This window comes from Hemicordylus capensis, chromosome 2, assembly GCF_027244095.1.
Source record: "Hemicordylus capensis ecotype Gifberg chromosome 2, rHemCap1.1.pri, whole genome shotgun sequence".
Taxonomy (NCBI): Eukaryota; Metazoa; Chordata; class Lepidosauria; order Squamata; family Cordylidae; genus Hemicordylus; species Hemicordylus capensis.
In genome coordinates this window covers 229,818,106-229,835,382 of record NC_069658.1, presented here as the reverse complement: position 1 = coordinate 229,835,382, position 17,277 = coordinate 229,818,106, and the positions used below count along the sequence as shown (strand labels likewise).

The window sequence follows — 17,277 nt, the reverse complement described above, 5'->3', positions numbered from 1 at the left end:
TAATCTTACAATTTGGAATACAGGCTACTACTGTCACTGGCACACATCCACACTAAGTTACTTATAGGCAGTTTTGCTGTAATGAATGGGACAAATTTACTTATCCTGTGAATCGTAGTGGGAGTACTCAGTGCTAATTTTCTGAAGCCTGTCAGTCCAGCTGAGGGGAGGGGCATGCTGAGCCAGCCAGGCGCAAAGGAGGAGGGTTTGCGCCCTCTTTCCTCCCCTTCTGCAGCAGACGAATTGCTGAGGATGTGTTGGCTTCAAGCCTCACATGGGGAACAAATTGTATAGCTGCAGCGTGGGGCCATAAGAGGGTTCTGGGTCCCCCACCCCACCCCAGTATCCCTTCAAGTACTCCTAAGGTTATTAGTGCCCCCGGTGGGAACCTGTCTGTCTTAACTTACCAACTATAACTTATCAAACTAACACTAGCATTAATCTAGACTTACCCACTGCAAGTTCAGATCCTTTGATTCCTTTAGAGGAACCGTGACTGATTAAACCCAGGACTCAGTAACCACACCTTCTAAAGCTTAAATGTTTTATTCAAAGAATTGAAGGCATACAAGTTGTTAAGGGATGGCAAGTATGCTAAAACAGAAAGATGAACAAACAGCATGCTCAAAAACATAGAATGCACTAAGTATTGAAGGCTACTATTGTGAGTGGGGTTGTGAATAATGAGGTCCACACAATACCCCCTAACTACTTTCTCTACTAAATAAATCTAAGCGCTTTCCCTTCCACCCTTTACTAAACTCCACTATGTGGAGTAACTTATTCATCCTTGGGCCACTTGAGGAATGTTCAGGACACGGACAGAGGTATAATAATATAAAATATTTTCAATCCCTTTCCCAATGACCCCAGTTTGGGCTCTTTGACGGCTAGTAAGTATTCTACTCTGACTGAAGCTCTTTCCACAACAAGCATTTATATGGTTTTCCTCCTGTGTGGGTCCTTTGATGGGAAGTGAGATGCACACTCTGGCTAAAGAATTTTCCAAACTCCAAGCATTTATATTGTTTTTTCTCCAGTATGCTTCCTTTGTTGGCTAGTAAGTGTCCCGCTCTGACAGAAGATCTTTCCACACTCCAAGCATTTATATAGTTTCTCTCCAGTATGGGTTCTTTGATGGTTAATAAGTATTCCGCTCTAACTGAAGCTCTTTCCACACTCCAATCATTTAAATGGTTTCTCTCAAGTATGCGTTCTTTGATGGTTACTAAGATTTCTGCTCCGACTGAAGCTCTTTCCATACATGAAGCATTTATATGGTTTCTCTCCAGTATGGGTTATTTGATGTTTAGTAAGACCTCCGCTCTCACTGAAGCTCATTCCACACTCCAAGCATTTATATAGTTTCTCTCCAGTATGGGTTCTTTGATGGCTAGTAAGATGTCCGCTCTTAATGAATCTCTTTCCTCACTCCAAGCATTTATATGGCTTCTCTCAAGTATGGGTTCTTTGATGTATAGTAAGACTTCCTCTGATACTAAAGCTCTTTCCACACTCCAAGCATTTATATGGTTTCTCTCCAGTATGGGTTCTTTGATGGTTAATAAGACTTCCGCTCTCACTGAAGCTCTTTCCACACTCCAAGCATTTATATGGTTTCTCTCCAGTATGGGTTCTTTGATGGTTAGTAAGACTTCCGCTCTCACTGAAGCTCTTTCCACACTCCAAGCATTTATATGGTTTCTCTCCAGTATGGGTTCTTTGATGGCTAGTAAGACTTCTGCTCTCACTGAAGCTCATTCCACAGTCCAAGCATTTATATGGTTTCTCTCCAGTATGGGTTCTTTGATGGCTAATAAGACTTCCGCTCTGACTGAATCTCTTTCCACACTCCAAGCATTTATATGGTTTCTCTCCAGTATGGGTTCTTTGATGGATAGTAAGACTTCCTCTGATACTAAAGCTCTTTCCACACTCCAAGCATTTATATGGTTTCTCTCCAGTATGGGTTCTTTGATGGTTAGTAAGACTTCCGCTCTCACTGAAGCTCTTTCCACACTCCAAGCATTTATATGGTTTCTCTCCAGTATGGGTTCTTTGATGGTTAGTAAGACTTCCGCTCTCACTGAAGCTCTTTCCACACTCCAAGCATATATATGGTTTCTCTCCAGTATGGGTTCTTTGATGGCTAGTAAGACTTCTGCTCTCACTGAAGCTCATTCCACAGTCCAAGCATTTATATGGTTTCTCTCCAGTATGGGTTCTTTGATGGCTAATAAGACTTCCGCTCTGACTGAAACTCTTTCCACACTCCAAGCATTTATATGGTTTCTCTCCAGTATGGGTTCTTTGATGGTTAGTAAGACTTCGTCTCACACTGAAGCTCATTCCACACGCCAAGCATTTATATGGTTTCTCTCCTGTATGGTTTCTTTGATGGTTAGTAAGATTTCCGCTCTCACTGAAGCACATTCCACACTCCAAGCATTTATATGGTTTCTCTCCAGTATGGGTTCTTTGATGCTTAGTAAGACTTCCGCTCTCACTGAAGCTCATTTCACAGTCCAAGCATTTATATGGTTTCTCTCCAGTATGGATTCTTTGATGGCTAGTAAGACTTCCGCTCTGACTGAATCTCTTTCCACACTCCAAGCATTTATATGGTTTCTCTCCAGTATGGGTTCTTTGATGGCTAGTAAGACTTCCGCTCTGATTGAATCTCTTTCCACACGCCAAGCATTTATATGGTTTCTCTCCTGTATGGGTTCTTTGATGGTTAGTAAGACTTCCACTCTCACTGAAGCACATTCCGCACTCTAAGCATTTATATGGTTTCTCTCCAGTATGGGTTCTTTGATGTTTAGTAAGACTTCCGCTCTCACTGAAGCTCTTTCCACACTCCAAGCATTTATATGGTTTATATCCAGTATGGGTTCTTTGATGGGAAGTGAGGTGTACACATTGGCTGAAACACTTTCAACACTCTAAACATGTATATGTTTTCTTTCCAGTATGGGTCCTTTGATGGCTAGTACATTTTTTGCTCCGAATGAAACTCTTCCTATACTCCAAGCATTTATATGGTTTATCTCTAGTATGGGTTCTTTGATGTATAGTAAGTGTTCTGCTCTCCCTGAAGCTCTTTCCACACTTCAAGCATGTATATGGTTTCTCTCCTACGTGCATTTCCCACTGAGATTGAAAATTTGGGTCATGGATTTCTCCATGATGAGAAACAGAAGATCCATTCCTGTTCTTCTCTTCTGCTTCAGTGTTCATTCTCTGTTTCCCTCTCTTTTTCCAGCTGACTTCAACCAACAATCCTCCATTGCAAATTCCCTGCATATTCCTCTCCCCACTGTTGTCTGCTGGAATGAGAGATAAAATCGGTAGGAGCATGGGATGGAAATGGAGCCTCCAATCACTGATCAATCCCCACTTAATGTGTTCTTTTGAGGGAAGAAGAAGAAAGCCAGACTGTTCTGCGTTACCAAGACATGGATGGTTGTGGCAGGCAGAGGCCTAGCTGTCACCCTCCAGATTCTCAAGCCAGCCACAACACAGGATCAATGGGTGGGTGGGTAGGGGGTCACAATCAGGATTTCATCTTGTTCACTGGGTACCCCGCTGGGAAATCTCTCAGTTTGCCATGTCTGCACTTCATATTTGCATGCCTTGCACACCTGGTGCCTTACCGTCTCCCTCCCTGGGTTGACAGAGGTAGCCAAAGGGCAGTACTGAAGTCCCCCAGGCTAGTTATCTCGAAATATTTCAACACTGGTTCTGAGGCCACCTTGTTTGGTGTGACTCTGGTTTTTAATCGGGTGAACCCCAGCAAATATAATCAAACAGACCATCAAAAATCCCTCATTATTTTTGTATATATGTAACATTTCCAAATCAGCAGAGCCCAGCTTTCTTCTTGGTTACTTATTTATTTGTTACACTTAATTAATAAATATTATTAATAATTAATAAAAATAATATATCAGATACACTGCAGGAATAATAGACTGGACCCAGGCAGAGCTAGAGACGCTAGATTGTAATACCAGGAAAATAATCACCATCAATCATGCTCTGAAGCCTGCTGGAGAGGGGGAGAAGAGGATACCATCTTTCCCAGGGTTTGAGACTGGGGTGCCTGCCTGGCTACCTCTTCTCTTCTGCCCTCCCTGGTTGCCATCTGCCTCCCCCCAGGACTGCTTGCGGAGAGGCTTTGCAGGACTGGGGCTGTAAGGGTGATGGGGCAGTTTTTCCTGGTTCCACCTGCTGAGCTTGCTGCTCAGCCTATATAGGAAGACTGCTGGTGGCCACAGCCCTCAGAAGCCTGCTGGAGAGGGGGAGAGGAGGATACCATCTTCCCCAGGGTGTGAGACTGGGGTGCCTGCCTGGCCACCTCTTCTCTTCTGCCCTCCCTGGTTGCCATCTGCCTCCCCGCAGGACTGCTTGCCGAGAGGCTTTGCAGGACTGGGGCTGTAAGGGTGACTGGGCAGTTTTTCCTGGTTCCACCTGCTGAGCTTGCTGCTCAGCCTATATAGGAAGACTGCCAGTGGTGGCGGGCCCGCCACTGGCGGGGTTGCCACTGAAGGGGGTCGCCCTTTTGGGGGAGCCACTTTGGGGGAGAAACGAGGGTGAGGGCTGGACATTTTGTCCAACTATTAGTATAGAGGGAGGCATTCAATAGTGGGGCTTCTGTTTAATCAGTTTTAAGTTGTGCTGAGATTGGGTTGCAGTTGTAATGTGTGTGGGTTTGTCTGAAGATGGGGAGGCAGGGAGTGCCTTCGTTGAATGTGGGGCAGCTATTCCAGTGGTGGTGGGGAATAGAAGAAACGTTGGCAGGTCAGCAGGCTGTTCCAGGGGAAGGGTGGTCAGAAATCTAATAGCTGTCCCCCTTTCCAGCTGTCCTGCCAGCTCTTTGACCTCGGGGAGCACTGCCAACATCCCACATAACCTTAACTTGCTCCTCTGCAATGCCAGGTTGGTCCAAAATAACTCATAACTCATCCATGATTTGATCATGGATGAAGGGGCCAACCTGATGTGTATTACTGAGACTTGGTTGGGGGAGGCTAGTGGTCCAGTTTGGTCCCAGCTTCTTCCTCCAGGATATTCTGTAGAGGAGCAGGTAAGGGGACGTGGGCGGGGAGGTGGAGTGGCTGTGGTCTATAAGGATAACATCTCCCTTACCAGGGTCCCTGTCAGGGTATCAGACCATATTGAATGTGTGTACTTGAGTTTGGGGACCAGGGATAGATTGGGACTTCTGTTGGTGTACTGATCGCCCCGCTGCCCAGCGGAATCCCTTACTGAGCTCACGGACTTGGTCACGGAACTTGCGTTGGAGTCTCTCAGACTTTTGGTGCTGGGGGACTTCAATGCTCATTTTGGGACCAATTTGTCCGGGGCAGCTCAGAAGTTCATAGCGGCCATGACGACTATGGGCCTATCCCAAGCGGTCTCTGGATCCACGCATATTGCAGGTCACACGCTTGATTTGGTCTTTTATTCTGATCAGGGTGGTGTTCCGTGGGTGGGGACTCCTACGATCTCCCCGTTGTCATGGACAGACCACCATCTGGTTAAGGTTGGACTTACAACCACTTTCCACTTTCGCAGGGGCGAGGGGCCTATTCGAATGGTCTGCCCGAAGAGGTTACTGGATCCGGTAGGATTCCAAGAAGCCTTGGAGGGATTCGATGTTGGCTCTGCTGGTGATCCTGTTGATGCCCTGGTTGAGAACTGGAACAACTTGCTCACCAGGGCAGTAGACACGATTGCTCCTAAGCGTCCCCTCCAACCTGCTTCAAAATTGGCCCCCTGGTATACGGAAGATCTATGGGGGCTGAAGCAGCAAGGTAGGCGACTGGACTGCAAGTGGAGAAAAACTTGACTCGAATCCGACAGATTATGACATGGAGCACATTTAAAGATCTATGCTCAGGCGATACGTGTGGCAAAGAAGCGGTTCTTTTCTGCCCGTATTGCCTCTGCGAGTTCACGTCCGGTGGAGTTGTTCAGGGTTGTGAGGGGACTAGTATCTGCCCCCTCTCCCTTGAACCAGAATTTGGAAGCATCAGTTACCCGCTGTGGTGTGTTTCATGAATTTTTCACAGACTAAATCTCTCGGATTCGGGCCGACTTAGATGGAGACTCCACAATTAATTTGATGTCTGAACTGGAGGTGCCAGACAACTCCTCTTATACGATTCGACTGGATTAATTTCAGTTTGTGACTCCTGATGATGTGGACAAGCTGCTTGGAGCGGTGAGGTCTACCACTTGTCCTCTTGACCCTTGTCCAACATGGCTTGTTCTATCTAGCAGGGAGGCTGTTGTAGGCGGCCTGGTAGAAATCATAAATGCTTCTCTGAGGGAGGGCAGGATGCCTCCTTGTCTTAAGGAGGCAATCATTAGACCTCTTCTAAAGAAGCCTGCATTAGATCCCTCAGAGTTGAGCAATTATAGGCCAGTTTCCAATCTCCCATGGCTGGGCAAGGTAATTGAGACAGTGGTGGCCTCTCAGCTCCAGGCGGTCTTGGAGGAAACTGATTATCTAGACCCATTTCAAACTGGTTTTCGGGTGGGCTAGGGGTGGAGACTGCCTTGGTCGGCCTGATGGATGATCTCCAATTGGCAATGGACAGGGGAAGTGTGACTCTGTTGGTCCGCTTGGATCTCTCAGCGGCTTTCGATACTATCAACCATAGTATCCTTCTGGAACGTCTGAGGGTGTTGGGGGTGGGAGGCACTGATTTACAGTGGTTCCGCTCCTACCTCTCGGACAGATTCCAGATGGTGTCGATTGGAGATTGTTGCTCTTCAAAATCTGAGCTTAAGTATGGTGTCCCTCAAGGCTCCATACTTTCTCCAATGCTTTTTAACATCTACATGAAACCGCTGGGAGAGATCATCAGGGGATTTGGAGCTGGGTGTTACCAGTATGCTGATGACACCCAGATCTACTCTCCATGTCAACTTCTTCAGGAGTTGGCATATCCTCCCTAAATGCCTGCCTGGAAGCAGTAATGGGCTGGATGAGGGAGAATAAACTGAAGCTGAATCCAGATAAGACGGAGGTACTTATTGTGCGGGGCCAGAAATCTAGAGACAATTTTGATCTGCCTGTTCTAGACGGGGTCACACTTCCCCAAAAGGAACAGGTTCGCAGTCTGGGAGTACTTCTGGATCCACACCTCCCCTGGTTTCTCAGGTTGAGGCGGTGGCCAGGGGTGCTTTTTATCAGCTCCGGCTGATACGCCAGCTGCGCCCGTTTCTCGAGATCAATGACCTCAAAACAGTGGTACATTTGTTGGTAACCTCCAGACTGGACTTCTGTAATGCGCTCTATGTGGGGCTGCCTTTGTACATTGTCCGGAAACTTCAGTTGGTTCAAATTGCGGCAGCCAGGTTGGTCTCTGGGTCATCTCGTAGAGACCACATTACTCCTTTGTTGATGGAGTTACACTGGCTGCCAATAGGTTTCCAGGCAAAATACAAAGTGCTAGTTATAACTTATAAAGCCCTAAATGGCTTAGGCCCTGGGTATTTAAGAGAGCGTCTTCTTCGCTATGAGCCCCACCGCCTACTGAGGTCACTTGAGGAGGTCCGTCTCCAGTTGCCGCCAACTCGTTTGGTGGCTACACAGAGACGGGCCTTCTCGGCTGCTGCCCCGAGATTGTGGAATGTGCTCCCTGCTGATATACGATCCTCCCCATCTCTGGCAATTTTCAAAAAACACCTGAAAACACATTTCTTCAACCAGGCTTTCTCAGCTTTTAAAAACTTGTTTTTAAATTCTTCTGATTATTTAATTGTTGTTTTACGATGTTTTTAATTGTTGTTTTTATGCTTTATAATTTTTGTTTTAATTATTAACTGATTTTAATGGTGTTTTAATGTAAACTGCCATGAGCCTTTTGGAAGGGCAGTATAAAAGTTTTAATAAATAAAATTAAATAAATAAAATAAAATAAGAGCAAAAGTAGAAAAATCAACAACAAACAGCAAGTGCCACCTTTGTAAAGATGCAGATGAAACAGTGGACCACCTAATCAGCTGTTGTCAAAAGATCACATAGACTGATTACAAACAAAGGAATGACAAGGTAGCAGGGATGATACACTGGAACATCTGCAAATAAGACAAGCTACCTGTAGCCAAAAATTGGTGGGACCATAAAATTGAAAAAGTGGTAGAAAATGAAGATGCAAAAATATTATGGGACTTCCGACTACAAACAGACAAACATCTGCCACACAATACACCAGATATAACTGTAGTCAAGAAGAAAGAAAAACACATTAAAATAATCGACATAGCAATACCAGGTGACAGCAGAACAGAAGAAAAAGAAATAGAAAAAACAACAAAATACAAAGATCTACAAATTGAAACTGAAAGGCTGTGGCAGAAGAAGACCAAAATAATCCCAGTGGTAACTGGCGCCCTAGGTGCAATTCCAAACACCTTGAAGAGCACCTCAACACCATAGGGGCCACAGAAATCACCATCAACCAATTACAAAAAGCAGCTTTACTGGGAACAGCCTATATTCTGCAACAATATCTATAATAACGACAACAACAATATTGATAATAAAATTCAGCCATCTCAGGTCCTTGGGAAGGACTCGATGTCTGGATAAAACAAACCAGTCAATAACACCTGTCTGACTGTGTAAAAAATAAATAAATAAATAAATAAATAAATAAATAAATATAGAAGAACTTAATTTTTTAGCTGCCCCATAACAAATTGTTCTTTTGGTCATTCACAAAACAGGATTAAAACATACAATAAAAACAAATTAAATCATAACAGACAAAAAAAGGAGAAAGAAAATACAAAATACAATACAAAGTAGTTTAAAAGCTTATTTTAAAATTAGTTTAAAATGAAATAAAATCTCATTTGAAAACAAGAATTTAAAATGCCTGGGTGAACAAAAAGGTCTTTACTTGGTGTCTAAAAGAACAAAGTGATGAAGCCAGGCAACCCTCACTGGGGAGGCTATCCTACCCAAGCCCAGCACAGCATCCATCCAGTGGCTGTTGCTGGTATCTGCCTTATATTTCCTTTTAGATTGTGAGCCCTTGGGGACAGGGGACCAGCTTATTTATTTAATTTTTATTTTTCTAGGTAAACTGCTTTGAGAACTTTCGTTTGGAGAGCGCAAATATCCGTAGTAGTAGCAGTAGCATTCCATAAACGGGGTGCAACCTCCAAAAAGGCCCTCTCCCTAGTAGTCACCCGCCTCACCGCATTGGGCAGGGACACCTGGAGCAGGGCCTTAGAAGAAGATCTTATGGTTCAGGTTGGGACATGGGCAAGGTCTCCCCTCAGGTAACCCGCCCCCAAACCATTTAGGGCTTTACCAGTTTAAACCCTTTTGGCCCTGGCACAATATGCTCAAAACATCCAGTCTGCTGCCAGTCAGTGCAGAGGCTACTGATTGAGGTGGCTGAAGGGTCTAACTCCACATAAGGCAGTGCCATATCTTCGGGGTTGTCCAACAGAACATCCTCAGGGTTGAGTTTTATTTATTGCATTTATATGCCACCCTTTCTCCCCTCACAACAACCCTATGAGATAGGTGAGATTGAGAGATCACTGGTTCAGTGTCACCCAAGGAGCTTAATTGCTGAGGGGCATTTGAGAGTGAATCCTCCAGCTATAATCTTCCAGTTTGACACAAACAAGTATACCACTTACCCAATGCCTTGGCAATATATCTGTACCACACCCTTACCAACTAAGCAGACCAGCTTGATCTCTCTCGCGCTAGATCTCCATTCACACAAAGTTATTCACATGGTGTGCTGAACACAGGTACATCAGTACCCTTCCAATCTATACTATGCAATTGAGAGGCCCGTACCCAGGTTCACTTTTAACATTAATGCAGGTCTAGTCATTCACACAAACACATGTATGAGTGTACAGACTGCTGTACAACAGCATGTCTGAACCAGGCTTTTTACTCTTCCCTTTCAAGGAGTCTTACCCAGAGAGGCCACATTCCTCCTATTCTCCTCCATGACTTCCCTGTACAGGGTTCTCTGGTCCAGATCCAGCAGAGCCCACTCCTCTTCCGTGAAAAGCACAGCCACCTCCTCAAAGCTCACCTGGCCCTGGAAGAGAGGAAGGAAACATGTTCACCCTCGCAGAAGGCATAACGGTTCCTTCCTTGAAGCAGAATCCACAAGAGTCGTTCAGGAAAGGTGCTGTGAGAAGGCCAGGGAATGTTCCCTGCAGGGTCATTATTATATTTATAGACCCGCTTTTTAACAAAAATAGCTATTGCTCTTGTTTAAATAGAAAAATACGTGGGGGAGGGGAATGGTGTCCTGTCACAAAGGGGGTGCAACTAAAAACACAGAGTGGAGATACCAGCAACCACCCCTGGAAAAGATGCTCTCATGAGATGAAGATACACACTTACTCCCCCCCCCACCCGCTCAATAGTTGAAAGCCAACCCTTTCAAAGGCGCCTCCCTGTCTGGTTAGCCAGATTCAAATCTTCACAAGATTCAAGGCTTTCTAGTCAGCAGCTTGGACAGAAGCCAAAGGAAGGAGGGCCACTTGCAGCCCCAGAGGGGTGTCCAAGGAATGGGGCTTGTCTGTCTGCCCCACATTCTCCATTCACAACAAGCCCTCCCCTACCTTCTTCGGTGGGCTTGAAGCATCTTCCATCCCACCAGGCAGAAGGGAGGGCTGAGAATGCATTGGCAGCGTCATTCCTGCACCTGCCAAGGACACAAAAGTGACGGGAAGATCTATGAGAATAAAAGAGAGAGAGAGAAAGAGACCATCAAGCCTAGAGATAAAAATTCTCATGTTGGCTTTTTGCTGAATTCAAAATACAGTTTGGGACACATCAGGTTGATGACTGTCATAACACAATATATTGTCTGTTTGAACTGTGTCAGAGGCTGGAGAAAAGGGTCTGCATTCATCCCCACCCCCCAAAGACTCAGGTGAACATAAAAGCAAGGCAAGGATTTCAGGTGCTCTCCTTCTGTCAAATCTATCAGACAGGAAAATGGGCAAGGTATTTAAAAAGGAATGGGGGACATGTTAGGGAAATGCCCACTCGGGATGATTTCTCCAAGTAAAGATAAATTGGGATGGAGAACTAGTCTTGCAGTAGTAAGCATGAATTGTCCCCTTTGCTAAGCAACGTTCATTTTAACTTGAATTTGGATGGGTGAATACATGGGAGCCCTCTCTACTGTAAGATATTCCCCTTAGGAAATGGGGTCATGGCTCAGTGGGGCACTGAGTGCTTTCTGCAAAAGGTCCCAGGTTCAATCCAGGCAGAAGGTAGGGCTGGGAGAGACTCCTGCCTTTAAACTCTTCCTCGGGCTTTAACTAACTTTCTGCTGCAGGCAAGCCTCCTTTTATTCTCTTTCCCCCCCTCCAACCTTGCTAAACAAACCAATCCAAATAAACTCAAGTTCCCTCCAGTTTTTAAATTACAGCCAGTCAAATCAAACCCCTCCAAAATGTAAACATCCCTTTCAGACCAAAGGGTAGAACAGCAACTGTGAACTGTTGACCCCTGCACAGCTTCTTAATACAGAACACAGGGAGGAAGCAATCAGATGTATAATACAAACATCTGAAAAGCACAAAGGGGAAGTAAAGGCCTCACTCCTTCAGGGGGGTATCTGAGAGCATAGGCGGAACTGGGGGGGGGGGCAGGCAGGGCACGTGCCCTAGGTGCCACTGAGGTGGGGGCGGCACGCCAGTTCCTGCCACCCACACCCCACTGCCCACCTGCCCACCTGCCCAGCCCCAGGGCCCCTCAGCCACTTGCCTCCAGCTCTGGCCTAGGATCGGCAATGAGGCCTAGGATCGGAGCAGCCTGCAAACTGCTCTTCTCTCCCCGCCTCTCAGCTGATCGGCGGGTGGGCGGGGCTTCCAGAGAGGCCTCCGAGTAGGCCTCCCTGAAGCCTGAACTCGGCAGGCCCCAGCAAGCCAGGAAGGAGGCTGGCAGAGCTCCCTGCAGCAGACCAGACCATCCAGCACAGCTTTTGCAGGTAGGCTGTGAATTCCTTTTTGTGGTTACCCCCATATATAGGGATCTGCTTGCCATAGGGCTTTGATATGGGTGGTGGGGCGAAACTGAGAAGACTCTGAATATTTAATTTAAAACAGACTGAAAAATGTGCTGGCTTTAAAAACAAAAACTATCTAAGGCCTATAAGTGGCTTGTTTCATGTCAGAAAATTACAAAAACTTCTGGAACAAATATTTATTTATTCATTCTTTCTTTCATTCATTTATAAATGCACTTATGTTCAAGTTGTTTTGCAACCCAGAAGGTCTGAGTGAGAACTGTGAAGCATGTGTTGTGCTTTTATTTTATTTTATTTTTCTTGTGTGTGAACTGCTCTCCAGTAACTTGCAGGGACTTCAGGGTAAATCTGGCCAACATGTGAATATGCAGCACCTCCATTCCAGAGGAGATGTGTGTTAAAGGGCTTTAAAAGCCTCGTGTGAAAAATCTCCTGGAATCAAACTTTACTGAATTTGTTCAGAATTCTGAGAAAACAAACATAGGCTCACCCTGCATGGTTGAAAGTCTCCTTTGTTAATCTGCAGCGAGGGGCCCATTTTAATAATTAGCGTTGCTAGTGTGTTCTAGGCATTAAAAGTAGCACAGATGTATAGTACTCAATGTATATCACTATATACTGTGAAGTGTACATGTGTGTATTCAGTGAAATGTATTTACAGGCAGCATACTTATTTTGAAATATCAGACTTAAATCCTTGGGAGCCTGGGATGTGTGGAGGCCCTGGACTTTGAGGGGCTGGGGGCCCATTTTAAAATCTCATCTTGGCCCATTCCAACCTTGCTATGCCCCTGGCGGTCACTACACATGGGTTTCTGCACAACACCTGCACAGAAGAAACTTCCATGTAGAAAATGTGTCTCTTGTAAATTGACCCTGAATTTTCCATCCATGACTGGGATATTTGAGAGTTAGAGTCAATAATAAAAGAACAGCACACTGCTTGTGACAGGAAGAGGCAAATTACAATGATTTCTTAGTCTGGCAGGGGCTGGATTTGGCCCTGGCAGAACTTGGCTGTCTGCTCCTGTTGCAAATGCCTCTGTCTAGTGTGGCAAACTAATGTATCCTCCTCCCTCTTGGTGTCAAAGTAAGCACTAGTGTGGTGAATGCATATATACCCCATCATGAGCCAACAGTCATCATAAGACAAAGACTGGCAGGAATCATTCATTGGTTTATAGACCCCACCACCACCACCTTCTTCTTCCCCTATTTTGCTAGTGGCTATTTGGGCAGGTGATCCTCTAGGACAAAGTCATGTTTTTTAAAAAGAATGAGATGAGACAGAAAAAAGGACACTTGGAATCCTCACAGAACTCCTGACTGTTGTTCTAAGTCTTTTACAGAGATGGCTCATGCTTTCAGGTTTTGATCAACAACCATGTCTAGATGGTACAGTGTTCCTTTTAACAGGGGTTTCCAGATATTGTTGACTACAAGTCCCATTATTCCTGTTTGGACAGGGGCGCAATTTCAGTGCTTGCCCTAGGCGCTATTTTCCCTAGTTACGCCTCTGTCTCCAGGGCGAAGCTGCTGCTGTTGCTCGAGGATTCCTGGAGGCTCACCTGAGCTGCCAACCTCTTCTTTTCCTTCCCCTGCCACCCTGAGCTGTAAATAAGGCTAACACACACACACACACACACACACACACACACACACACACAGGCGGCAGCAGCAGTGAGCAATTCAGCAACCAAATCCTCCTTAATCTGCCCTAGTTGGTGTGGTTGCTGCTGGCCCACCTGAGCACCAGGCAGCCAAGTGTGATTGTGACCTTTGTTGGGCGCTTTAGAGACAGAGGAGGGAGTGGGAAAATAGATATGTGGGATGGGGATATATTAAGTTGCGTGTTGAAATGTTTCTGCTAGTGCATATTTGCATAAATGTACTGGTTTTATATTCTTGAGAGATCAGTTGCTGTTTGTATCCCCAAGAACCCACGTGTTAAGTGTGTGTGTGTGTGTGTGTGTGTGTGTGTGTGTGTGTGTAGGGGGATGATGCTTAACTTGCAGGGAGGGCTCCAGCCAGTGGCGGGGGGAGTCCAAAGCGTTTAGGTCCAGGCTCCGAAATTACCTAGCTGCACCTCTGTGGCCCGCCTGCCCACACACCCACCTGTGGTCAGGTCATCCCCCCCCTTGCCAGAGCTGCCTGGTCACCCACATGTCACCATCGCCCTCCCCTGAGGTACCTGAGGGGGGCACAAAGCAAGCAGCTGCCTAGTTCCCTCCCACTTTTCTGGGCCCTGTGCATGCTGGCTGGGGGGGGGGGGTGTCGGCAAATCAGGCAGCTCAGCTGCCTAGTCCTCCTCAGTTCTTGAGGAAAGTTTTCTTCTCACTGGAGGTACCGGAAAGGTATAAGCGGAGCAGTGAGGGTTCGGGTGCAATGAGAGGTGGGGGCTGCAGCATCTATGGGAATTTGAGCTGAAGGGGGAGGGAGAAAGCACAGAGACCAGTACAGTGCCCAGCCGACCCCTCCCCCCACCGGTGCCACAGCCTCCAATTTCCTGCTAATTGTCCTACCAGTGTTCTGCTCTTAGGAGTGGGAGGGGGCCGCTGCCTGCAGCCAGGATACTGGGCACAGCCTGGCAGCAGCAGAGAAGGCAGACAGGAGACTGTCCATTCCTGCCTCTTGCTGCTCTGCCTTCAGTTTGGCTCTTGTGCTCCTCCTGCGCTCTGCATTTGAATGCAATTGCACAGCAAGGGAGCCTCGAGGAGCTGGACCACCTGCAGGTAGAAGCTGGCTGCTGGGCTTGTCCTCTGCTGCCTTGGGAAGAGTGAGTGTGTGTGTGAGAGAGAGGGAAAGAGAGTACACAAATCTGTAAGTAAAAGGGGAAATGAACAGCAGCGGCTAGTCCTGTGTGTATGGTCCCTCAAAACCTTTTTTTTAAAGTAGGGCTCTTTTCAAAACAATTCCAACCCCTGCTAACTTGGCAAAGAGGCACCTTTTAAAGTGGCAATTCTCTTTATTTAGCAGGGGGAGAGTAACTGGCCCTATCCACCCCCAGCACAGTACCTCCAGTGACTGTTGCTGGTGTCTGTCTTAAATTTATTTTCAGATTGTGAGCCCTTTGGGGACAGGGGTCAATCTTATTTATTTATTTATTTCTCTGTTTAAACCGTCCTGAGCCATTTTTGGACGGGCGGTATAGAAATCGAATGAATGAATGAAAACAGTACAAAAAGGTGCCAACAAGCAAAAGCTAAAGGTGCTTATAGTACAAACTTTTAACACACACACCTTCTCGTGAGTAAATTAGTTATTAGTGAAAATTACATAGCAAAAGATATAAAGAAAAGGATCTTTACCCCCAAAATGGCTCTCCTAAGACTTAATGGCTATATTATATTATATTATTATTATTATTATTATTTCGATTTCTATACCGCCTTTCCAAAAATGGCTCAGGGCGGTTTACAAAGAGAAATAACAAACAAATAAGATGGCTCCCTCTCCCCAAAGGGCTCACATTCTAAAAAGAAACATAACAAACATTTTATTTTGCTCCATGCTTATAACAGTAGTTCATACATACATAAATAATTTACATATTGTCTTTTTTGCTTTGTAAGCATCTAGTGGGAGGGGGGATACCCCCAAGTTTTTGAATGGGTTTTCTTCACAAACGGGAAAATAGAATTAAGCATTTTCCTCTCCCCACTGCCCAAATACATTATTTTGTGGTCTGTTGTTTCAAAGTAAGACTTTGCAAATCAGATCATGGGGAACTTGTTTTAAAAGCTGCCTGTCTCTCTTGTCCTGTAAAATTCTTCTTTATCCTACATTCCTAAGAAACTGGGGTAACTCTGCATTTGCCATTCTGTTGTACCATTTGAAATCAAATTGGTGAATGCCCCATTAGTTAACGGCGAGTAGCAAAAATAATTAATTAGGAAAATATACATACATACATGAAACCTCAAAGCATAGTAAACTAAATATATAATGATGTATTTTTCAAATATAATGTTATGATTCACATATATATGCCCCTGCTAACTGGGCAAAGAGGCACCTTTTACTGTGGTGATTCTCTTTATTTAGCAGGGGGAGAGTAACTGGCCCTATCCACCCCCAGCACAGTACTTCCTCCAGTGACTGTTGCTGGTGTCTATCTTGTGTTTCTTTTTAGAATGTGAACCCTTTGGGGACAGGGATCCATCTTATTTGCTTGTTATTTCTCTGTGTAAACCACCCTGAGCCATTTTTGGAAGGGCGGTATAGAAATCAAATTAATAATAATAATAATAATAATAATAATAATAATATCCAAATGCTTAAAACCAAAAAATGTGCCATGCAGTTCATCGTTGCCTGGCGCAGTCCAATTTTTAATTTTCTTTGCTCTTTCACTTATTTCTTTCAATCAAGGTTTCTTTCAATCTCTAAAATAGATATTTAGTGGGCACCATTTAGCCTTCATGCTTAATCCTCATATGCAATGACCAGGGTTTTGATCTCTCCAAACTGTGGGAAGTGAGTGACAAAATGGCAAATGTAGTTCAATGTAAGCAAGTGTAAAGTGATGTATATTGGGACCAAAAAAACCCAACCAACTTCACATATACACTGATGGGATCTGAGCTGTTGGTGACTGATGAGGAGAGATCTTGGGGTTGTGGTGGTCAGCTCACTGAAAGTGTTGACTCAGTGCATGGCAGCTGTGAAAAACGCCAACTCCATGCTAGGGATCATTAGGAAGCGGATTGAAAATAAAAATGCTAGTGTTATAGTCTACAATAAATCCCCAGCACACACACAGTGGAAACCCTTCGAGGCCAGCAATTCAGTGGGGTAGGCCCATCCCTCACTCCACTCTTCTCCTGAAGAGAGCTGATGTAGTCCTGTTTGCCTCCTTGCTAAGCTTGTCTCTCTCACTGGAATATCAGCCAAAGCAGATAAAAAGCACTCCTGGCCATTGCCTCAACTTGAGATGTCAGGGTGTGGGTTGGGTCCAGAAGTACTCCCAAGATGTAACTCGGTCCAAAACAGGCAGATTTAAACCACTTCCTAAGTCCCAGTCTCCCACAAGTACCTCTGTCTTGTTTGGATTCAACTTGAGTTTGTTCTCCCTCACCCAGCCCATTACCAATTCCAGGCAGGCATTTAGAGAGGTCAAGTCATCTACTGATGAACTTGATACGGAGAAATAGATCTGGGTGTCATCAGCAAATTGATAGCACCCTCCACCAGATCTCCTGAAGATCTACTTCAGAGGTTTCATGTAGATGAG

At 45.3% G+C, this 17,277-nt stretch overlaps 1 pseudogene; it reads right to left on the bottom strand.

The window, feature by feature from the left end:
• Nucleotides 1–527: 527 nt before the first annotated feature.
• Nucleotides 528–14,254, bottom strand: LOC128341787 (zinc finger protein 420-like; annotated as a pseudogene).
• Between the last annotated feature and the right edge of the window lie 3,023 nt (nt 14,255–17,277).